General features: G+C 37.5%; 1 protein-coding gene across 5 annotated transcripts in view; it reads right to left on the bottom strand.

Annotated features, from left to right (window-relative positions):
• Positions 1–25,474, bottom strand: part of LOC129579317 (poly(rC)-binding protein 3) — a 196,375-nt gene that overhangs the window by 158,561 nt on the left and 12,340 nt on the right. For 3 of the 5 annotated variants that reach the window (XM_055469295.1, XM_055469294.1, XM_055469297.1), the window contains one exon: positions 719–937. The gene's annotated coding sequence lies outside the window, so the exon portion shown is untranslated. Of the gene's footprint in view, positions 1–718; positions 938–25,474 lie in introns of those variants that run through there. The other 2 variants (XM_055469286.1, XM_055469289.1) reach the window with 1 other exon arrangement.

Genomic DNA, 25,474 nt, shown 5'->3' with positions numbered 1-25,474 from the left:
CTCTCTCTCTCTCTCTCTCTCTCTCTCTCTCTCTCTCTCTCTCTCTCCTGAATTCGGAATTCAGAATTCGTTATCGTTTTTCGTGTATACCCGCTAAGCCATTTCCACATCGTTCCCTATCAACCGAGCAATGCACTCATCCGGGATCCATTAAAATTAAGATAATATTGTTTCAGTTAAAATTGTTAATTGTTTCCACGTTTAACTTCTGAGAATTTATACAATGACCTAAATAGAAATGAATTTGGCTGTATTTATCTGTGATTGTGAGCGCATAATACATTATGGGAGTCGAGTCGAGTTGTGAAAACAGCACACAGCGGAGCGAACCGAAACACTGGATAGAGGGAGTTGAAGTGGGAGAGGTAGAGACCAAAGCGAGCAGCCCACAAAGAAAGTATTTGCTGCTAACGATTTTGATTGTAAAATGAATTCGCTTTTCACCATTTTTGGGCACCCTCGTATCGAGTTCTTCTTTTTTTTCGGCTAGCTTCACTTTTGCCATTTGATTACATCTTGGTAACTGTATTCACATTTACGTTGAATAATCATTGAAAACAACAATTAAACACACACACACACACACACACAACGAGCAAAAATATACCGTTTAAGATGTCCGAAAAATTGAAAAGGAAAATGCTAAGACACACTTTGTGTTTCACCATGGTGATTTCAACAGCAGACGACTGATAATGTTTACATTGTGTCAACTTACCTTTTTGTTTCTCTTCGCTCTCTCTTTCTCTCTGTTTCGCTTTCGGTCTGTCCGTTTGTCTCTATTCCTCTCGAATTAAGTCGAACGGATATTTGAATGTTCCCACGATTCGGCTATTATCTGACTTCGTTTCAAGCTTATTTCCGTAGCAGAGAAAAATGAATATTTACTCTTTTATTCGCTGCAAATAGTTGTGTCAGGCTAATTTCTGCAAAAGATCTGCAATGAAAATGCAAATGATAAAAAAATATTAGTCTTTCCGTCAGTCAGAATGTACGCCAATTTTCTTATCGCCATTTCCTTTCAACTGTACACTACATTATATAATTTTCCTGATTTTGTGCCATTTTGCAAATATTTCTGTTATGTATATATATCGCACAATATATGTGCCATTCGAGTCGATGAAAGGGGAAATGTTCCGCAGAAAATAGTTGAAGTTTCTGGACGATTCTGCATTTTATGGTATATTCTTCTCCATTCTCTTTTTTTCCTTTCTTTTTTTTCAGATCATCGTATGCTACTAGAAAAATGAGAAAAGAATTTGAAGAACTTGGTAACAGACACAACAGTTTGAAATAAATTCCAATTAGCTTTAATTACGAAATTATGTTGACAGTTTTTCCAGGAAAGCGTACGCAGGCCACAAATACCATAATACAGATGGCAGCTCAATAAGCGACCAAACAAATCGATGTACAGGGAATTTTTATGGAAAAACCGAATTTGTTTTCACTTTTCATTATCGATTGTAGTCGAACAAAAATCCATAATCGGATAAGGCAAGTGAAACTCATAGTCAAAGAGCGATGGAGAAAGGGGCCAGAACAAAAAGGGAAATAAACAATAAAACGGAAAAGCTTTTTTGGAATTCAGATCACACATTTTTATGGGCAACCGGCGGAAAAGAACGAGCAAATGCGAATGAATTTTCACACAGATCAAGTGTAAGCCAAAGTGACACAAACGCCGATGGAAATGAACGAAGCGGATGAATGAGAACGAGAACGGGAGTCGAAAAGGGGAGGAGAAAAACGTATGGGGTCAAATAATAGAAGAGATCATGTCTAGGATAAAGGTCATACCATCGTCTGGAACAAGTCGGCTAAGTACTATACAACGGCATCAAGTGCTCATTTTATTTTCACCTAAAAGCCATTCAATTAGACATTGGCATGAAAGAGATGGTCGAAAGAGATTTTCGAACGATTTTCATTTCGCTTTCTTTTGCCAAAATGAAACCACTTTTCATCTGTGCAAACATACGAAGCGCGCCGTATATGCTGGGCTTTTGTCCAAAGCTTCCTCATCACTTGATTCATATTCTCTTTTTTCTTTCTCAGTCATACACCAGCCGGTCCATCGTGTCGTACCTCTCCCATAATCACCATCTTGAAACGATCAACGCTGTAGTGTGTACACACTGTACTTTCTCGTTTAGCACCCCATTTCTCTTTTTTTCTCTCTCTCTCTCTCTCTCTCTCTTTCTTCCGTACACACATATATCGAAACCCAAATCTATGAGCATGTAAAAATATATGTAACACTTATTAGTATTGAGACGAACTTGAAGTACTGGCAAAAGTAAAATGTGAATGAGTACAAGATCTGAATATAAATTACGTTTAATGTTTATTTATTTTATGGAATAGCACATCAGAAAACGGTGAAATTGTGCCAGAATGTGTATGGCGAATTGCATGGACGATGAGAGTTGACAAGAGACGGAGCGACATTGCGAAAGAGTGAAAGAATAAAATGTGTGTGTGTGTGTGTTGCGATATAACCGAAATTAAAGTGTGTATATTGACATGAGCGAATGAATGTTAAGGATTTTTTTCTCATTCGATCGTATGCTTCCATTTCTCAGTTGGAACTCGTGATTTGGCAGGCGTCGTGTGGCTCTTGTAACTTTATTACTAGATGTATTTTATTGACACAACATATGTAATTGTGTACCTCGTTCATTTCAAACAATGTCGGAGCTATATTTATTTTTATTCATTTGAACAAATATGAATGCTTTTTTCGACTCTCGCTCTCTCTCCCTTCCGCTCTCGCTTCGTGGTCGGTTTTTGCAAGTGGATCAAATGAAGATAGCATTGAGTATGGCTAAAAAAAATGGCTAAATTATGTCATCAGCTTGTCTGTTCATCGGAGACTTTTTCTCTCTCTTCATTCGACGTGCTATATTCAAGTGCTCATCCGTTTTGGTGTTTCGATTCCAAATTCCTACATTTTAAACGTGTGTATTTAACAAAATATATACGTACACATTACATCGCTTGTTGTACATGCAAATGCATTGGATGTATTCGCAATTTTTTTTCGCCCGATTGTGTGAATTTGAACACGGTTACGAGACGACCAACAGAGAGAAAAAAAAACTAAGATAAAAACTTGGATTGTTCACTTTTATTGCAATCTGTATTGTTTGGTGTTGACAGAGGTAGAACGCAAACAAAATGTGGCATGAAAATATTTTAATTAAATTGTGGACGCAGTCGGGGAAAAAAGGCAGAGATATGTATATGTTTATGTATATGCACACAAACCAGCCAGCCAGCCAGTCAACCAAAGAATCAACAAACCAAACAAAATATTCCACATGGATGATGTCATTTACGTGCCGAACGGTTATTTTAAACATTGTGTCCGAGCTGAAAACGGTGAGAACAACGACACAAAGAGACATAGAGAAAGAAAGGGAAAAAATAGGAACCGAACGAGTGCCACACACACACACACACACACACACACACACACACACCATAAGAAACAGGGGCACAACGCGATTATATCACATTACCGTTCGGTGTTCGTACATGTGTTCCAAATTGCCGATACTTTCGTGCCATGGATCTAAATTTCCGAATAATATGCACTTCATTATTTAAAAGTGTTGTGTATGCTTCGTGCTGCTATGCTGCTAACGATTTTGCTTCCTTTCATCGAGCTGCTCGTTTTTTTTTATGTGTGAGACAAACACACACACACACACATACGCATCGCTTTAACACCAACTCAAACTCCCACTCAAACACACACCCTCACTCTCACTCTTTTTCTCTCTACCCGTGTGCAAATAAAATGACTAACAGTCACTCAGTTGTATGTAACTGTATGTAGTGATACACAACTAAAACTGGCTAAGTTGATTGAAATCATGCGTTTTGTATGGAAACAATCACGTTTAGTTATTCTTTCAGTCAGCCGACTAATTTGGGACATTTTGACTAAGATTGATTTGTGATTGAAGTTAACTGTAGTTGCTTATTTTGTTCGAGACAATCACTTTTAGTCATTCAAAATGTCCCAAATTAATCGAAAAATTTTCCACACGGGATAGCTCTATCGCACTCTCGAAATTGCGTAACATTTTCTTTTGGAATAACAAAAGCAGAGATTTTATCACCGAAATTATTATTATTTGCTAAATTAAATAAGTGCGAAAAATGTCGTCACGTTTTGATGTATGGCAGTCATATTGAAGCCGAGATTAAAGATAAAGCGTTTTTCGGGCAGGCCCCTTGAAAGAGTGTTGGCTTTTCACTGTGCCCACGATCATCGTTTCATCTAATTTCAAAAAAAGGGGATTTAAGTGAAAGGTTCACCGCTTCCATTTTTTTTCCTTCTCTCTTTGTCTCGCTCGCTCCATCCGAGAACATATTCAATTCTAACAGTATTTAATGGTTGCCATGTTAACACCCTACTTCGATAAATGACCCACCAACTGTGTATTTGCCACTCACTTTCATTCGTATCCCATTTTGTCGGTGACACTGTGGCAAATGCAAATTTTGGCTGCCCCTCTCGATTCGACACCAACACCCACGCACATACACAAGGAAAAAAACGGAAAAGAGTAACTAATTGGCGATTGTTATCTACAATGAACTCGTTGTATGACTTTTGCATTAAGATGCTCTTCATAATAATAATATTAACTTTATGCTGTTACTGCTTTACCATTTTCGCTCTTCTAAAATCCCAATAATTACACGAAATCGCCTCTTTACTCAGTTCCACCCCACCTCCACGATAGTCTGAGTACCCGAACAATGAAGAAAAAGCCACTGATTGTTTTCGGAATTGGAAATAAGATCCGAAAAGACAAATTGAATAAGATGGGTTACTCGATAAAATGGCGAAAACGAGATTCAACCAAAATAACCGAAGAAGCAAAAACGAAAACGAAGATGTGGCAAATGTTTTTATTACTTTTACCGAACGGTCCGAACAGCAATGAGTCAATGGAAACCCGTAAACTTGAGAAAATACTCAAATATAATCAAAAGCAGTGACAATGATAACGGGCAAAGCAATGATGAAAAAATGAAGAAGCTAAAGCCGAAAAAAAAGATTTAGCCTCTAATACATGCATACAGCACGCTGCCATTTCGGCTGAAAGTGCCAAATAGAATGAGAAAAAAAAGTCAAGTGATCTACCCTCTAAGCGGAATTTAACTCAGCTTTCCTGAAAGTAATTTGGCTCGACATATTTTTTTGCTATTAAACATTCTTCTGGTATATGGGCGAAACGGGCGCCCATCACTTGTTTATATTTATTTGTTGGAAATGACAACCTAAATAAATATCACATAAAATTTACAAAGCAAAGCAGAGTAAAAATTATTATTAATTTCAAGTTTCATCCCGTCCGTTCGTACGCTGGCTCGTTCCATGTTGTACATCACGCGTTTAAGTTAAACCAAATCATTTTATTTCGTTTTTTTCTCCGTTAATTTGGTTTGCTGGTCCCATCCAAAATCTTCGGTGTGAATACTTTGAACTGCTAGTCGACTACTCGCGAGTACACGCCACTAACACCACTTTTGAAGTGATTTCGAAGAAGAGCGAATATAGGGCGAGAAGAAACTCAAGCAGACTATGCAAAAATTCCAGCAGCGAAGCGCAAAATGCAATGAGGGCTCTTTTTTATCACAATACATCGTGATAAGAGTGGAGAAGGAAACAAGCGGCTCCCTTAATGAGAACATTTTCGATGGAAATAAATTTTCCTCACACAATTCTCATTTTGCTGCGTGAATTTCACAATTTTATATGAGTAAGCGATTTTCGGTGTGATGCTCGAAAATTCGCCTTTCATTTCGCTCCATTCTCATTTACCAACTGAGCGAAGGAGATAGAGAGAGAGTGAGAGCTGCGATTGCTGTGTGTTCGCAACACAAAAGGCATAGAAAGAGTGGGATCGAGTGAGAGAGAGAGAGAGAGAGAGAGAGAGAGAGAGAGAGAGCGTCGAACGAATGGTAAACAACAGATTTGTCGAACCAACAACAAACTTCAGTCTTACATTTCACAAGAAATCGCACAAGGATATATATCCATCGAAAATCACCATTTGGCTTTAATCCATAAATGAATGAAGATGAACCATGGCGATGAAAATCAGGCAATAATAATTTTTAGATAAATGATTATGATGTTAAAAGTGAACATCTAAAAAGCATAAGAGCCATTTTCTTTGTTACTTTAATCTTTCGCTTTTCAAGTTATATTGGAACTATAAATCTTAAATGGAACATAATAGCTTCGGGATCAATTAAAATCGCATTTAGATAAATTGGTACGTAATAAATACATATAAAAGCATTTTATCAGATCATATTCGCTTTTGCCCAGCTGCCAAACGCAGACACACACATACAAGTACACACACTGGATGTGTCAGCCCGGCGGCCGACCCTACCATTGCTACTGTTGTTGCCATTGATGGTTTTGCTGCTGCTGGTTTCATTTTGCTATTGATTTTGTGACTTGATCTAATTACAATTCGATTCACTCGTTCATGTAAAACATTAGCAATGCTAGTTCAGGTTGCGTCAAGATCATTCGTTCATTTTAATGATCAAATGAAACATTTATTGAATTCTATGGAAGTGATTTGTCGGTGTTGTGTGTGTACATGGATGGATGGTAAAATCCCGTTACGTGAAATGCGATTCAATGTAATTGAATAATTTAGACGAAAGTGTGTATGTATATATGTGTGTGTGATGTGCGAAAGCTCAAACATTTTCTCTCTCTCTCCGTGTATGATATTTTTCGTTTGTACAAAGTGGAATGAGAAGCGTATCACGATTTTCTTCAAAATAATATGCTTAATTTATACGGATTATATACATTCATTAATTTTAAGCATAGTTCTGCGATATAGTTCAGCTAGAATGAGCTATATCCCTTTTTTCTCTCTCTGTCTCTGTCTCTCGTATCTTAATTGGGAATTGAAGACTGAAAATGTAATTTATCTTGAAGGAAATTTAAATTGACTGAAAAATTACATTGAAATTTCACGTTCGTAATATTTTAAAAGTTGAAAAGTTGTTCGTTAACGAGTTCATTTTGCGCCGGTGCATTCATGTATAAATATACATATAACATAAGGCACCACTATATGTGCCTTTCGTTGCAATCTGAATTTAAATTTTATGCCGGAATAAAGACGAAAAATGCGAAAGGTGGAAAATGCCCTACCAAGTAATGGTGGTGGGGTTGAGTGAGAAATATCGTTTAAGTTTTTGATTGTAATCTAGAATTTTTGGTACATGACGAAAATGACGACGACAATGACGACAACGACAATGTTTCGAGCGACGACTGAGGAACAGAAAAAAAAACATTTCTCCTTGGTCGAAAATGGCAAAAAGTTTACACACTAACGATATGATATGGTTGGTTCCTTTCTTTGGGATTTTCTTTGTTCATCTCGATCTCACACTTTCCATCTTTGGCTGTGTGTGTATATGCCATTCACTCCGATACATGCGCGCACCGAAACGACTTATTTGCATACCTAAAAAATACGACGCTTTCAGTTTTAGACGAGCCGAAAAATGAACGAAAATTATGCTGATTGAAATTATGAATAATAAATATGTATTTTTGCACACTTAGCTTGCATACAAGTATGCAATAACTTGTGCAACTTTTCACGTTTTCCAAGACGATGACACTCTTCTTTTTTCGTGGCGCTCGTTTTTCCAGCCGCTTTACATTTATTACATTTGCAACTTTTTCCCACTTTTATCCGGCATTTGTTCGCTTCAATTGTATCCTCTCTGTGTGACACTCGCACACACACACACATACTAGATATTCATTCACGCACACAGTTCGATAAATGAAAAAAAAAACAAAGGATACTAATTAAAAACGACAACATTTATTATCCGAAAAATGGATACACGCTTATGCTATATCCAGCTATTTCTCTCCTCTCTCTCTCTCTCTCTCTCTCTCTCTCTCTCTCTCTCTATCTCTATCTCTCAGTGTATTCACTAAATATTTCAACATTTAATACGAATGATATAGTTGAAAATTATGCCAATTCCACTTTTAGTATTAGGTATTATCATTATTTTTTCAAATGAATATTAGTTGGTCCGTAGTATTTGCGAATGGAGCAGCCCCAATGAAATGGGCGCACCGACAAAATGCATACATTGAAAAATATTCAATTATACATGACGACGACAATAAATGGCACAGAGATCATGGCTATTATTATGCATTCTTGTCAGCATTTCTAGTGGGATGGATCGGAAGAATGAGGTGGGAAATATCTTTGTTCGTAACCAAGAGTCGGAAAAACAATCTTACAGTGACTCAACATTAAGTATTGAATGCGAAAAGGTTTTTGTGTGTCCTTTTCTGCTAGTTTTATTTTCAGTTATGCGTCTCATCATCCAGCAATTGATTAACACTGTAAGTTTGCTTCAGGTCTTTATTTTGTGTTGTTGTTTCTAACATTGTTTGGTCTGTATCAATTTCACAAGTGATTTTGTTTGTCTTCGTATGAAAATAGATTTTCGATCGATTGCTCCGATTTTGTATTTCACAAGTTTTGGCTCATGAGTAAATAGTCAGTTTTATAGCGTTCTATACAACGTGTTGTAATTTATTGATACAAACTTTTAATGTCATTTTCTATTCACAAAATGGTTTTGAATTTCGAGAGAAGAGCGCTTAACTAGCGCATATAAAAGCAACAACAATAAATGCACATGAAAAGTAAAGATTGTCAATATTTATACACTAGACTGGAAATAGTTAGATTTTAAACTTTTGGATTCTGAAGCATGGCATTTTCCATTGAGAGTGTCTAATCAAAAATTTGCTGCAAATTTCAATAACGACACTTCCGAAATTGAAATCGAATATTTTTATCAGTGTAAATGCCACATTTGTAGGAAAAGTTTTGATTCAAGTTGCGTTCATTTAAACTATAAAAGCGCTGCGAAACATCTGAAACGACGATACGAAAGCAGTAGTGTGCAAATCATTTATTTATAAATTGAAAATTTTCAAGCCACCAATTCGCTTTAATAGTTTCATCGTCGTTATGTTTATTCACATTAGATCGGTAGCTGTGTGTGCGTGTGTGTGTGTGTATGTGTGTATGTGTGTGTGTGTGTGTGTATAGCGTCGTTCTGATATCGCATCGCATAAAAGACACAATGCCGATGCTCTCTCTCTCTCTCTCTCACACTCTCGCTCTCGGTATTCGAAATCACATCCAACACACAGCATACCCTTACTCAATGGATCGCAAGTGCGACGACGACAACGTGGACTACGATGAATGTGGTGCGGTGAGACGCGATGAAAATACACCAACTATCCAAATAAATATGGTAAAATAGATACAGACACATTCACACACACTGACTCAAACCATCCACACGTACATCCTCCGATTTTTTCCAACTGGTATGCCTGCTGCACATGTTTATTATCTTGACATTTAATTGACAGTTGAAATTTAAGCTTATTTTGCCATTACCACGTGAATTGTAAATACACACATTTATTCAATAGAAATTATTCAATACGTAATGCTATTTTGGATATACCTTACCGTGTACTGGATTTTGTTCTCTCTCGCTCTCTCGCTATGTACGCTTTTGGCAAATATCATGGATAGAGAACTGAATTGTCATGTATAGAGAGAGTTATGTATATATTGACACACTGTACTATACCACATATGCATTGTAAATCGACTTGATAATTGTGTTTTGCTTCTGCTGTTGTTCCTTTTTGCTTTTCTTCTTGGTATGTGTGTTCATCGTTCGCTTTCATTTTGGTTGAAATTACTTTCTCTCTACACCTCCTACTCCCTCTCTCTCTCTCTCTCTCTCTCTCTCTCTCTCTCTCTCTGCCCCATTCTCTTCTTGCATCACAAAATCTATTGATTTTACACAGTGTGTGTGTGCGTTGTGCTTGTAAATGTAGGAAAATTCTGCCATCCGTATTTGTGGATGGATAAAATTCCATGATGTTCTACTAGACATATTTAAAAGAGGATTTCTCGCAATTAATGCTGCCGACGAAGCAAATTTATGGTTATTTCAATTTGCGATTATGTTTTTTTTTTCTTGGAAAAAAATTCCCAAACCATCCAAGGGCTATGATATTATGGAGCACAGCGATGACGATGAGAACGATGATAACACTCACATTTCGTGTCATCATTTCGTTGGACAAGTTTACTGACTACAAATTGCTCGGAGAGTGTTGTGTGAAGTAGTGATGTGAACTCACGAAGTAAGTAGGATTTATGTCAAACATTTCAAGATTGTCTCCATCGTACACTCTCTGATTGAATGGATCATTGTCCATTCGCAAACTTCAATATATGACACTTGTCATGCAACCAAGGTAACACAGTTATCAACTTGTTTCTTTTTTTTCTGCGCCTGAAGAGCACATCAATTGTTTCATTCCTTTATTGCTGTGTTAAATTTCGATTTATTCGCCAAAGCGCAATGAAAAAATGAACACGAAAAATTCTACAAAAAATGTGCGGAAGAGCAAAAAAAAAGCATGTGAAATTATAAAAATGGCAAGCAGGAAAAACACAAACAATCACTGGATTTAATACTTGTACATGATTATGAATTTTTAAAAAATGAGTGGAAAATGCTGTCACCGCTTAAAACAGCACAAATATAAACACATGCAGATCAAGAATACGAAGAAAAAAGCACACACTCTCTCTGTCTCTCTATCGTCTCGTATAGGAAAATCTGCATATATGGGACACACCGAGTATATGAACGGAACATTGATAAAGAATCTGACAATTCAGCATAGTTGAACTAATTTTTTTTTCTCATTCTATTCTCTGTTCCGCATTTTGCATGATGAAGCGTGCTCGCAACACAAAGGATGAACGAGACGAAAAAGAAAGAAAAAAACAACACGAAATGATGTTTGGCATGTATACAGTTTTTTTTTTCTCGGACTTATGGTTTTACAGTTTGATGTGTGCACAAGTATTCGTAGTGCAGATTATTTCGAGACAGTGAGAGAGGTATGAAGACAACAGCAATAACAAAAATGAGCGAAAAAGACGGAGATGAAAAAGAATTATGCGTGTTATACGATGATCGCTAATGCATAAACAAGCAGCAAGTAAAAAAAAATCGATTCATAACACTTAAAATCATATTTTGCATGTGAATATTGTGCGGTGGTTGGAGATAGAGGGAATATACAAGCGGCCAATTAACTGCTACTGAGTTTTGAATTTTGAATTTTGCATGTCGATGGCTGGCTTTTTTTTTGCAACGTTCCGTTGAATCGGGTGTCAATTTCCATGATATCAAGATATCAGTGCACATACAGATACAGACACACACACACACACACACACACACACACACACACACACACATACAAACACTCTAACTGTTTCTCGTTCACCCATACACACATGGATTTTACAGCGCGTCGAGTGAAGAGTAAGGAACGAACGAAAAACAAAAGAAACCATTCGGATTGCCGTTCATCGACAGAAAGCGTTAGCTAAACCAGTGGATAAAGTGAAGAAGGGCCCATCGTGATCCGAAAATCAATGAACCAAACGCATTTGCATTTGTATTGTATAAATTATTCCATAGACATCAAATATTCATCGATGTTGGCATGTTTATTGTTTCGGTCTCATTAGTGGTACTGGTTTTTAAGCTTTTGCAGCTTTGACTATATCGGATGTGCGTTTGTCTGTGTGTATGTATGGTGTTCATGTGGGAAAGTGTATGACTGAGCATGGGTGATGATGGTGTTGTTGTTATATTTTTTTCTGTTTCTCCGTTTTCGGTGTTCATCCACTAGACACAGAATGGTATCTATTGTTATAAGTGGATTTTAATATGACTTCAGCATGCACGGTATGCATATGACATCGCGAATAATATGTGTGTACGTTAATTTATAATTGAAGCCACACTCAGAATGTAGAGAAGTCTGTCGCTCATTGTTTTTCCCGCTGTTGACAGTGTTTGAACGAGTGGCGGCAGTAGCAGCCGTAGTCTCATGTATGGATATTCATTGACATGTATCCTATTCATTTTTGTTTTCAGTATGGATGCAAATTGCGTACAATTATACTCACAATGCTCTCTGATGAGCTAGCTAACTTCGGGCTCTTCGACTCTTTTCCACCATATTATAGCTACCAAATCGGGGTCCAGCCGCAATGATTTTCCATTCTCTCGTATGCCAGCATTGTTCATTGTATCACAAGATGTGGTATGTGCTTGGATTGGTCGCATGAGATATCTGGCAAATTTCAATTTTCAAAATCAAAGGTCTCACAATTTATCGATTACTGACACGATTTTTCACCTTTCACCCATCACCCGACACTGTAACATCGCTAAGAAAATTGAGCCCGATACGTTCTTCAGTTTGTTTATACAGGCAATCAAAGGCAATGGTGTCACATAATTAGTGCCGAATATCGAACAACATTGAGTAATCAACATTGAGTTGAGGCACTGTAACTACTTTTACCGCCTGGGCTTATTTTTATCAACACACATCGAAAATTGAAACGTGTGAAATAGTTAGTTGATTATTGACGAGGCCGTAGCGTTTTCCTCATTCTATCCGTCACTCCTCCACTCCGCCGAAAATCGGCTAATCGCACGGAACAGGGCAGTTGCCTTCGACCCAAAATGTTCTTCGAATTTATTACACATACAATCATTTTAAAATGCTGGGGCTCTGTGCCGTAATCCATGTCATTTAAATCGACACAAGACATGGGTATAATAAATATTTTAAAAACCACCACAATAGCTGGAAAATTTTAGCCGCATTTTACCGTGAATTCGTCGTGTGCTGTTGACTACAAGTCTAAGATTATCGTTATTCTTTTTTTTTAATTTCATGGCTTCTTCATTTGATTGACATGAGACTGTGTACCGACATGTGCATATCGATTTCATACCAAAGCGAAAAAAATTGATATACAAGAGGGTTTAATTCATACAATACAGACAAAACTAGTCCTCTTTCATCCTAATTCACAGGTCTTGTTTTCCCTTCGTTTTCGTTCATCCAATTAATTTAACGCCAATTCCAACGCAAGCATTCTCGGAATTTTAAATGTTTGATTTATGAAGTTTGTTGTTATTCAACATCCCCGAAATGATACTTGATACTTGATACGAAATTTAGAAGAATTCAATACAACCATCAGAATGCTCCGGTTCTGATTCATTTCAGTGTATTTCAACATCGAACATCGATCAGGACGAGTCAAACTTTTTTCTTCCTCTTTTCTTTTGAGAGATAGAGTTTTATTCAAAACATTTTATAGCTTCAATTAAGTAGAAAAGATTTAAATGTAATGTAGAAAGAATTTTTTTTACACTTATTTCAATGCGTCTATTATTTTATTTTTTTTAGATTCATTGTTAATGTATATTGCTTTACTGTACTATCAGCTGGCAATTTTGATGATAAGTATAACCCTTTGGTTCTGTTCACATTAAAGTTGATGTCATCAAAAGGGAGAGAAAGAGAAAAAACACCGTGGTCAATTAATCATTTGTCCGTTTGATGTGCACATCATAGAGTGTATACAGTAAAAACGTTTGTCCATTAAAGTGTTGTGCTGCTTACTTAAAACATTCGTTCAGGGTCGACACACATATTGAATTCTCTTTCATTCGGCCAAACTGAGTTAATTAGTAATTTTCCAGGTATATAATTGCCACATTAAATTTTGATATTCAACTTGACGATGCTGACTATGGGGTAGGCCACTGCACAGTGCACACACAACTACACCGCAATATGTCAATTTCCAGCGAAATGTCGCTTGGAAATTTTATTATTCGTCGCAATGAATTCCGAGTTTAGCGATATTTATATGTTCTGTTTTTTTTTCTGGCTTAAGTGAATGAAATGCCATTTCACTGCTACTGCATGTTCCGATGTTAGTACATAACAGAATGAATCAATATAAATTGTTCTATATATATTCCGATACGCGAAATGAAGAACGTAAAAAAAAGCGGAAGAAACCAGCACTCAAAACAAACAAAAACCAATTTCAACTTGGACTTTTTCCAAACCTATCAATTTTTAATCGATTTTTTTCGCCTTTGTTTCCGTTTCGTGAAGATAAAAAAAAACTTGCAGTAAGTTCCAGAGCTTGAGAAATGGTGTGCCACGGAACGCCTCAAGATAGATATTTGATGGATAAATTCGAACAGACGATTTCATGTGGATTCCGTTTCTTTTCAATTGTAGTTGCTCAGCAAAGAATAGCAAGTACTCCTGATTTTTTTTTTCTGGAGTCAAGTACAGGCTTAGGCAAATACGAATTAACTTTGGTTGACATCGAGCCGCGCACACCCACACGAATTAAATAACTTTAACGATTAACATACCGGCATATACCGATTTGGAATTTTTCGCGCCTGCAATAACCACATGAGTCTACGGTTTCGATGGAAAAATCAAAGTGATTTGGAGGAATTCAATCGCAATTTCAACGCACACAGTCACACATACAAATCTTGTCTGCAAAGATTGTTTTACGTTCGGTGTTCAATTTACCGATATGCAAAATGCCATGCAAAGGACTGCAGATGAAAGTTTAATTCCGGTTGGAAAAACTACAAAATTGCAACTGTTTTGAAAGCGATGTAAAAGATGCGGAAAGCTCGATGAAATGAAATAAAATTGTGCGGGAAGAAGGAAGATTGAATGTTTCATTGAAACGTTCGTCTTGCTCATGCATATTTGCATAAATATCATTTCAATTTCGAAAATTCTTTCGTTGTTACTTGCTGCTTTTTCTTTTCTCTTGTCTTCTATTTTCTACGTACATAAAAAATGGCATTGCCATTAGTAGCGCAACGAGTACACATTCGAATTGAATGATTTTGTGCCCGTCCAATTGACATTTCAGTTAAACTGGAAAAATGTTCATTAACTTTTCAAAAGGAAGCGAGAAAAAGAAAAAAGTTATGCTGCTCGTCGATGTTTTTTTTATGGAATTCTATTCGATCTCGAAGAGCATTTTTTTTTGCCAGCTTCTTCTACTCTCTCCCTCGCGTACAATCTTTTTTCAACTTTTTTTTTTCATCTTCTTGATGCCATGTCTCAGTTCAATTCGTACCAGTTTAGTGTCCAGCGCTCACTTGGCTCGTTCGTCATCTTGCTTTTGGGGGTGTATGCGCGTGTGATCACACAAACGAAAGTGGCAATTATTAAATTTGATTGAGCCCATTCCGGGGACGAAATGTTAACGCAATTTTCCGTATTTTCGAGTCCACTCGCACACTGTATCCATGCGGGCAACAGTTTATCACATAGAAAATATTTATTTCATTGGACTTTTATTCTCTCATTTTAGTGTGTGTTTTTCTCTCTCTCTCTCTCTCTCTCTCTCTCTCTCTCTCTCTCTCTCTCTTTCTCTCTCTCTCTCTCTCTCTCTCTCTCTTGATTTTTCCATAAATTGACCGAGTCGTTCGTTGTAAATAACGACTCGGAGCAAATAGTCCACCTTATGATAATGTAAATGATTCGGAATGAAATCATTTAAAATGTTGTCGTTTTTCCAATTTTTTCTCGTTTTGTTCTATCACTGTCTCTTTCACACTATTTGCCTCGATCGTTCGGTCTTCTCTGTTCGTTTTTTTTTCACGTAATATTTATGCGGGATCCGCGTGATGCCTTGTCGTATGTCGTTCGAAATGCTGTTGTACCAATGTGGCTGTGTGTACGGAGAGCATCGTCACCGACAAACCCTGCACACAAAAATGTGCGTATGTATCGTTTACTGAAGCGGAACGCATTTTACTCTGTATTTATTTGGCATGTATTTAATGCGAAATTCGAAGTAAATACGGTAAGTACGTATGGCTATATATTCCTCACACCAAATTTTCCATCGTCGACACCATGTTTTTTTATGAAATTTCAATTAGGCCAAAATTGTACGCAATTTTCATTTTGCCGCTTGAACGACGTAACACGATGTTTACACGAGGTAAATAGTAAAATATTGGTACGGTAAAAATTCTGTACGGTGCAGAGATTAGTCGGTGAGACAGAGACAGAGATAGAAAGAGAGAGAGAGAGGACGAACAAGAGAGACAGGGAGAGAAAATGGTGATGTATTTATGGTGTAGTCGAGTGTATTATGGGGTTCAAAGACATGTGAGAGCAAGAGACGTAATTCGGACGGAATTGTTTCTTGGGCATGAATGCGTGAGTGTGTGTAGTAAGAGAGAGTGAGAGTGAAGGAAGAAGCATCATCATCAATTTTCTTCTAGATTACTGTGCGCAGGGACTTGTTCATATTTGCAAAACATTGCTTCGGAGACATTTATTCCCTTTTCATAAATGTTATGGACGCAATACGACACATACGGTTATGTTATTACTTAATGCCAATGTGCAACGCATACTCGCTCACTCACTCACCCACTCTCGCTCTTTCGGCACACTTGATGAGATTTTTTCAGGCGAGATGAGGTGGGCACGAACAAACCAGCAAAATTACAAACGCATTTTTAAACTGTTTACATAATTACAGGGCCGAAAGCGAAACACCACTCCAAACCGATTCGCATTTTATTTTTCTGCATCTCTACCTCGCTAGCTCTCGTTGTCTCTCCATTTTGCGCGATTTCCGTGGCGATTGGCTCTCGACGGTCTGAAGAATGCGAAAAATGTGTTACACTTTGGCGGGGTGTACGCTTAATAAATCAATTTCCTCGGCGCTATTAAAACCGGCCGAAAAATTACAACCAACCACAATAATTGATACTAATGTGTGGTTAGCGGTGAAAGTGAAGGCGGATTGCCAGTGATTCATATTACAATATGCCGAGCGGATATACCGCGCGCGACTGGCTCACCTCGCACACTCTCAAAATACTTCACAACAAATTATAATGCTGCACGCACAAATACACAAAAAGTACGATTTAACTTGTTTTGCTTGCCTCGTCTATATTCGTTGTTGCACTTTTTTCTCTCTCTCTGAAAACGAGAGATACAAAAACGATCGAAAACGAGAACGCAAAAAGGGAGAGAGCGAAAAAAAAACATAATCACAAACTTTTTCCGAACGACAATCCAAGCCCGTGGTGAGCACATTCATGTGTGTATATATTGTGCGCAACGAACCTGTCTGTGTATTTGATTTCGCCTCATATGAAACAAAGTGAAAAAAAAAATTAATACGAAATAACCAAAGCGTAAATATTTATTTTGTCACTACTCGCTTCATAGCATCCGGATTACTAAAAATTCATATTCCAAGGTGTATAGATAGATACACGATGGGGCAAACACAGCAACAGAGACAGAAAGGAGCATCAGCAGTAGGGACGGCTGCGGTAGTGGCAGTAGCAGTGAGCCAGGTATGGGAAGCGTACGAGAGCAATGCATGTACGAATTTGAGTTTTTGTAAACACTAAGCGTGAGCTCGACTCTCACTCGATCTCTATTGCTGTGTCTCTCTCGTATGGATGGGTCCGTGTGAGCATTTTGGATATTCAACTCGGAAATAAGTGCTGCCTCTTCTCTTCTCTTCCTTCGTTCTTCTCATTCTGTTTGGTGTAATTTTTTTTTACCGTTAAATCTGCGGCGTATGTGTGTTATCCAAATACACGGGTATAAAAATGTTGGAGTGAAACACAGACATGCAGGAAAATATCGGGAGTCATATCTGTGGAAAATTTTGTTATTGAATTTTGCTTTCCTTTCGAGTTGATATTTTTTCTTTCATTCTTTCTTTCTCGTTCACCAATCGATTCAATGTGAGCGCGCTTCCGTCATGTAGCGTTTGGCGTCGGCGGCGACAACGACTGGCATCGAAGGTACGAAATGGAAAATGCATTGAGCATATTGTCGGAAAGAGAAGTGAGCAGTGAGCAGTGAGCATCATATCGCCAAACCATAGGAAATATTTCACCCATTCACTTTTATATCACATAAATATATCACAATTTGCTCTATCTTCTATATATTATCGTCAATATTTTACTCCCTTTATCTTCGCTATCATCTCTCCCCAGTGAATATCGTCCATCATGTAAAAGCCACACACACACACGCATACAAACGAAAAATGATGAATTTATGGACTGAAACAAAGAAAAATGGCGCACGTTGACTGTGTGCTTTAAGTGCTTTGCTAAAATGAAATTTTACACACTTTTGAATAGTTAGTTTTATGCTCATTTCGGCCGTTTGAATGCTCGTTAAAATTCGATCATTTCAAACAACGGAATTATGCATTTTTTGTATGACAATGGCGCGCGCGCGATCGCAACGAAGTGCGTTGTCATTGTTTGTCATTTGAGTGCAGGAACTTGAGCACTTAGACTCTATTGAATTTCTTGTGGCGAACAATATTATTTATTGATTCGAAGTGAATCTCAAGAACTAGCCGAAATATAGGAACGAAGTCGATTTAATGAACACTTGAACAAGGCGAACAATTTTCCACGAACAAAAAATGAGAGAAGAAAGTGAGGCAAAAGAGAACAAGAATCGAGATGAAGCATTTATGCTATGGCACGCTTTTGGTTCGCATTTTTCGCTTTCATCTCATTTTGACGGCATCGACGACGACGACGACGATGGTTTTGCTGTGATGCCATCAGCGAAAAAGACGCAAATGGAATGTGATAGGTAAATTCGTTTTTGCCCAGTGCATTGCGCCATCGAAATGCTAAAAGCTCTTTGCGCAATGTACTTTCATTATTTTACATCAAGGTGTGCAAAACAACAAAAAAAAAACAACGGCATTCACATCAACTGCGAACAATATTGAGTTTAAAATCGGTTCGGTTAGTGAATTATGATGTACCGAAAAGATGGAGTTGCGGCGGAGGGAGATCGAGAGCGAAAAAAGTGCACGTATTTCGGCGGCAGCGCTCAAAAAAACCATGTGCAAAATATTGGAATGAAAGCATGGAATGGGGGAAAAAATATACACACCAAACTGAAATGAAGGAAAAAGCACATTATTGATGTCGTATGGCAACAAAAACGACAAGACAAACTTGTATTTCATCTGTCAAATTAAATTTCCCATATTTTTTGAAAGCACTTTACGTACCGCCAGCACTTTCAGCTGAACGATCTCTCTTGCTCGCTCTCTCTCGATCTCTCTCTCACTCACACTTAGCGTGCCGCCTACCTCGCGAACACTTCTCACCATCGTCATTTTAGCTTTTAGCCGATGATTCCACCACCACGGTGCTCTTTCTCTCTCTTGCTGTCGATGCCGACAATCGACAGGAAAAACAAACATGATGCAATTTAAGGTAGCCCCGAATGATACATTGTTCATTGAAATTGCGAACAGGAACAACAAAACAATCGCTTACTTCGCCTACGTAGTCACTGTTGCTTGCAGCATGCAGAACACGGCTTGCGAGGGAAAGAGATGAAAAAACACCGAAATGATGTTGCAAATAAGCAACAACAATGAATGGAAGCAGTGAACGTACAAACGAGATAAACGAAATATGTTGTTTATTGTTTTGAGTTTTGTGTATTAACAAAATGAAAATAGCGCCAGAGACAAAGAACGGAGACACACCGAATGAGGAGAGAGAAAGACATGGCGAGAAAGCGCGCACACGAAATAAACTTGATCTGACAACAGTCAGACATGCAACACATACACAAGCACAATGGGCCAACCGAGGGAAGAAAAAAAAACAACACAGACACGAACAAGTAAAACCAAAGCTACGCGAAAATGGTGGCTGAAAGCAACAGCACAACTCAAGGCAGCAGCAGAAGAAGTGCGAAAAAAAGAAGAAATATTTTTGAAACAACAAACGGCGACACCAAACAAAACTCACAAAAATCACACATAAAGCAAAGTGAATATATCCAAATATTTTCACTCGTTCCTTGTTTTTGGCATTGCTTTTGCAAACACATTCATTCGCTCTGTTTCTCTGGCTCTCACTCTCTCTCTCTCTCTCTCTCTCTCTCTCTCTCTCTCTCTCTTTTCCATTTTTTTCTTTCTCTATCTCATATTCAGACTCATGAGATATTTTCTTCCCTAATTAAAATGATTTTGTATTTTAATGCTTTGTGACTGTTGCGTAAAGTTTTATTTTCGCCTTGTTTTTATCTAGCGTTAGATATTCACAACAACAGCTCTCACATTCTTTCATTTGTGCACTAATTTGTCGTGTGTGTGTGTGTGTGTGTGTGTGTGCGAGAGAGAAAGACTCTTATTGTTCTCGTTGCTGATTGTTGAGTTCGTTTGGCTAACGTCTGTTGCTACGTTCGGTGCTCTTTGACTTCTTCTCAACGGCAACTCGACTGCATGCCCAAAATGGAAGTACTCTCTGTTACAAATGAACTTATTGAGATTTAATAAATCTCAATTCGAAGTTCGTGAACAACCGAAGAGCATAAGAACGAGAAGAAGCGACTGGCTTGTTAGAACAAGCACAAATTTATTTCCATGAACGTGTAACGAGAGACGCGAACGCTTTGTCTAAAATTTTATTGGTGGATTTATTTAAAAAAAAATTGTTGTTGGATTGTTATAAAATTGTATTACATCGGATGCCATGTGTAAATGAGATAAAGCGTCGAAAATCCGCCAAATGGAATGGAAACGGAGTGCTTGATCATTGGGGATGGGCGGCATGTCTATTCAAATACTTTTTGAATATTTGAACATTCAAATGTGCTCATTATGATTGATCATCTTTCATTTTTGCAAAATATTAAAGGAAAAAGAATATCGTACTTTCGACGATTCGGAGAGTACTCATTTGACGATGCATTGTTTGTGTTGTCTGTTTTTTTTATCTCGTTTTGTGTATGCGTGTGACTTGTTTCTTTTTTTTTGCGAATTGATTCAAATTTCGCTCGAGCTTAGTTTTTTTCACTTCTTGCACGATTTTTTTTTCACTGCTGAAAATCCACAGTCTTTGTGTCGTTAATGCAAAACGTAGAACAAACGAATTTCATTTACTTCAGACTCATTCATCATTTAATCGTTGACTTAATAGACCTATCGCAAACAAAACGCGCTTAAAGCCAACCCACCAATCCAATCGGACGAAAACACATTGCAGCGGGAGAAAAAGAGAGAGAGAGAAAACGAATTTCAAGCTTTTAACAATTCGGTGTCTAATTTATCATTTGAACGTTGAACAAAATAAACTTGCACGTTGTACAGACGTATACAATGTACATAAAATGAGAGTGAGAGAGTGAGAAGAGGAAGAGCCGAAGCGAATAAAAAATCAAACGAAATGGAGGAACTTTTCGAGTTTCTTTTTCTGTCTGACTGCATCAAAATAGACGCAAAGACACGAAGTAAAATAGCGACAAGCATAAACATAGCGATAGAGAGTGAGCACTAGAGAATGGCAACTGTGTGCTCATCATCGTCATTCTCGCGAATGCCTCACAGCCATATCCTATATCAGAGACACAGAAAAGGAATGATGTTCTACAGGGAAAAAGAGAGAGAGAGAGAGAGAGAGAGAGAGGAAGCAGAAAAAAAAGAAACTGATGCAGTTGAAACCTTGGCATGACTTGGCCGCATTCAACATGTTCGCTTGAATGCTGTCGCCACTAGTTTTGTGATTATTCGCATTGTTTTTCCTGGGTCCGCCGTATTTTTCAACTTTTTTAATTCACCATAAATTAAAACTAAACATTCGTGATTTTCGGCATGGCAAACATTTCTTCCGCTTCTTGTTGTTGTTGAATGTGTCTCTGTGACTTTCTTGAAAATATCCAAAGTGAAACTTCATTTTTACGCTGCCTTTTTCCCACTGAAATCATTTTTGCAAAAGAAAAGAGCTTACACCGAATGACAACGAAGGGATAAAAAATATGAAAACATGAAGAGAATATCAGCAGTTGTCATTTGAGTGTACGGAGTGGGGGCGCTTAGTGGATATGCTCACAGTATGTTATCGGCAGCAATATTATATCAATAACATGTTCGATTCGACACTTTGATGGGATGCATGATTCGGACACTATCATTCGCAATGTTGGCAATGTTCTGTCTCGTTCGCATCGAAGTCAAAACGACAAAATATACAAGATGCAGCAGCAGCATGCTTGTGATAAATATTACACTGTTTAATGTCATATTTTTGCGATTTAGACACGTTCTCAGTTTGAAAGCGTAAAAGTATCGTTTTGCAATGGTGATTATTTTCTTCTCCGTTCTTCTGTTGTTGTTTTTTGTTGTTGTGTTCGTTACGTTCATTTCTCTGTATGCAGTCAGTTCTTTTCCCTTGATCGTCTTATGGTGCTTTTTATTTTTCTCTCCATTCCGTAACGCTTCCCGGTATATGTACGGCTGTCGCCTTTAATGGTATGTTTGTGTGCGTTTGAGTGTGCCAAGCATTTCAAAGGAAATGAAAATGTTATCGTCCTTATTTCGTTTTGTTGGTTTCTTCGCCAATTTCTTCTTTTTTCATTCACATTTTTTTTTATTCATTCTTCCCATTTTTCTACCAATTCTGGTTTATATATTTTTCATTTGGTTCTACTGTGTTTTTTCCATTTCGTTTTCATTTTTTATTCTTAGCTTTCATTTTTTTTTTTTGCCCCATTCTGATGCTTACTCTTACTTGTCATTCGTTGTTCACATCGCTCTCTTTCCATTTTTCCTTTGATCTCGTTTAGTTTTTCTCATTGTCAAAGTGAAAGTGGATGGTTCGCTCCATGAGCCAAGCATTAAATGTTAACCATTAAAAGTGCTGTATATGTCTTCGACGGCTTGAATTCGACCAGAAAGTTCCTTTTTTTTGGAGGGTTTGAGTCTGTACTGCTGTACAAAGAAAACTTGAGACGAATACCGAAATTTGATTTTTTCTTCTCCATAAAGCCAACGAAAAAAAAAACCCAACGAACCCACATATATGCCAACAAAGCGAGAACAATTGAAAATTTCAGTGGAAAAAAAATAGTGGAGAAATGGATGAGAAAATTTGTTTCGCAAGTTCGTAATTTTATTTTCAAGTGAAAATAATATCGAAATATTACAATACGGATACAAACGGATGAAAGAATGTACCACAACAAACTTGAGAAAAGTGAGCGAGAAAGAAAAATCGTTGACAAAATGTATTTTCTCACAATGGATTCTCGTGCATTCGGTCGATACAATTTGCGAGTGTGCATGTGTCGATACGCACACATTCAGTGAACACACACACACACACACACACAATGAGATTCAGTTTGGTTGGCTTTTTGAAATGATTTGTTTATTTTGCATTTCGATCAATAAAGCGTTCATTTCGTGTGATACGAAAACAGTGATGTTTCAACGTCATTGCGCTTTTCGAACATTTTCCGAATTCCGAAGCCAATGTTCAATGGATTTTTTGTTGATGGGAACGGTTAATCGAAATGCGTTGGGCATTTATGCCAATTTGACTATTCAATACCCAAATGATTTTCAAGTGCTTATGAAATGAATACATTTGAAATGTTACACGAATTTCTCGAAACAAAATAATGTGGGTGAAATTGAAATCAAAATGAAATTTGTTTTAACCGATTGACGACGGTCACGGTTATTTTCTTTCCCTCGGCTCTTCGTTGTTGTAGACTTTATGCAAACAACACATTTTGCCATTGAATAGAAATTCTTTCACCCATTTGGGCCACAGATAAACTTAAATTAATTTACAAAGTGTGTATTCATTCATGCGCTGTATGTTTTTTTTTTCTTCTTCCTCCCTTTCAATTTTTAACCGGCAAAAGAATGGTAGAGATTAAATTTCGTTTTCAATTTTTGACATAATTCGACTCGTCTCGTGAAATAGTCTTTTATCTGATAAATTTAAATATTGACACATTCATTTTTGGCGGGCTTAATATCAAATATGAACGAATACTCTCGCTTTCAAACATACAATACAAAACCGTACCAAATCAAATTCACTCCAAATGAGCGTTAAAATGAAAAGAATCAATTGAAAGACGTGCACACAACAACACATCGAACCAGAAAAGAAGCGAGAAAAAACTCCTAGAAATAGATTGATTCAATAGAATCAAAGAATGTGCTGTCACATTTGATTGGCGACTCTTGTCGTTTATTTGTGAAAGATGAAAACAAATAGAATATATGTGACACTATGGGAACGTTTACATTACGTCGGCCGCTGACAATTCACACCGACACAAGCACACATTCACAACAAAAAACATGAAAACCCGAACATGTCACACAGTCGACCGCTTGATATTGCGTGTAATCGAACGTGTTTCTTTTCTTTTGCAAATATTCTCTATGCATTTTTGATAAGGACTTCGCATCACAACGACACGTATATCTTCTTTATCATTGGGCATGGGGGGGAAAAGAAGCGGGAAAGAAACGGAAGAATTCTGTAATAGATTGTCGATAAAATTGTGATAAGCACCGCATTTTGCTACTTTTGTTGACCGTTTTCATATTGGCACTCGGTCGATTTCCCTCCGCTTTTCCGTCCCTTTTTCCATTCTGTGCTGTCCGCTCGCTCGCTCGCTCTCTTGCCGCTGACAATCTAATTAGCGAATGAATTCAACCGAGTGAGAAGTAAGGTTTTCGTTTTGTGTGTTAATCATTATATAAACCATTTTGCCATATTATATGCTGTGTGCCGTTTGCCGTCAACATTTTCGCCATTTGTAACGATTTTTTCGGGTGTTGTTGCATTTTTCAATGTTTGGCCGAGTTTTTATGCAAAATAGCGGATTCATTTCCATTGTGGTAGTATCGTTGCGACTGTTGATTCTCATGGGAATGAAAGCATACGACAACACTACAAAATTTATTATATTGTTGAATGGATATCGCCGAGGGGACGCCCGTAAATACGTTGCTGTGTATGTGTGTGTGAGTGAGTGTGTATTCGGTGCTTCAATATTTAATAGTTGACTTTTGGTCGATTCCATTCGCAGCATTCGAGGTTACTAATTTTTTTTTCGCCTTCTACTTCTCCGCAATTTATTTCGTTTTTTCCTCGTCTTTTTCGCTTTCTCACTCTCTCAATCTGCGTGTGTGTCTCGGTCTCTCACGTTTTTTTTTGTGTGTTGCAATTTTCACGAGGGAATGTTTTATATTTTTCTCTTTCTTCCACTTTGCCGTTTTGTTTGTTTATAAAATTCGCCAAAGTGCGTATGTATATGCATTCACATTCGGAATATGCTTTCGATCCTCCATATCGTGAGGCGTATGAAGCTCACACTTCTGTCGTTCGCTCGCTCGCTCTTTACCTGCTACCTGTTCGGTGTACACAATAAACTTAATCTACGTTTTTTTTTATTACATTCAATACATCAATGTAACGATACAATTTATTAAAAAAAAAAGGAGAAGAGAGAAAACGCCCAACGAAACCAGAAAAAAGAAGAAGAAATAAATGATGGCCGAAATAAAAAACGATTTGGAGTGAAGTAATATCACGTTGTGTT

This window comes from Sitodiplosis mosellana, unplaced genomic scaffold (genome assembly GCF_009176505.1).
Source record: "Sitodiplosis mosellana isolate CC-2019 unplaced genomic scaffold, AAFC_SMos_1.0 Smas_scaffold_6226, whole genome shotgun sequence".
Classification (NCBI taxonomy): Eukaryota; Metazoa; Arthropoda; class Insecta; order Diptera; family Cecidomyiidae; genus Sitodiplosis; species Sitodiplosis mosellana.
The sequence above is the reverse complement of the archived record's forward strand: the minus strand, read 5'-3'. Positions and strand labels throughout refer to the sequence as shown.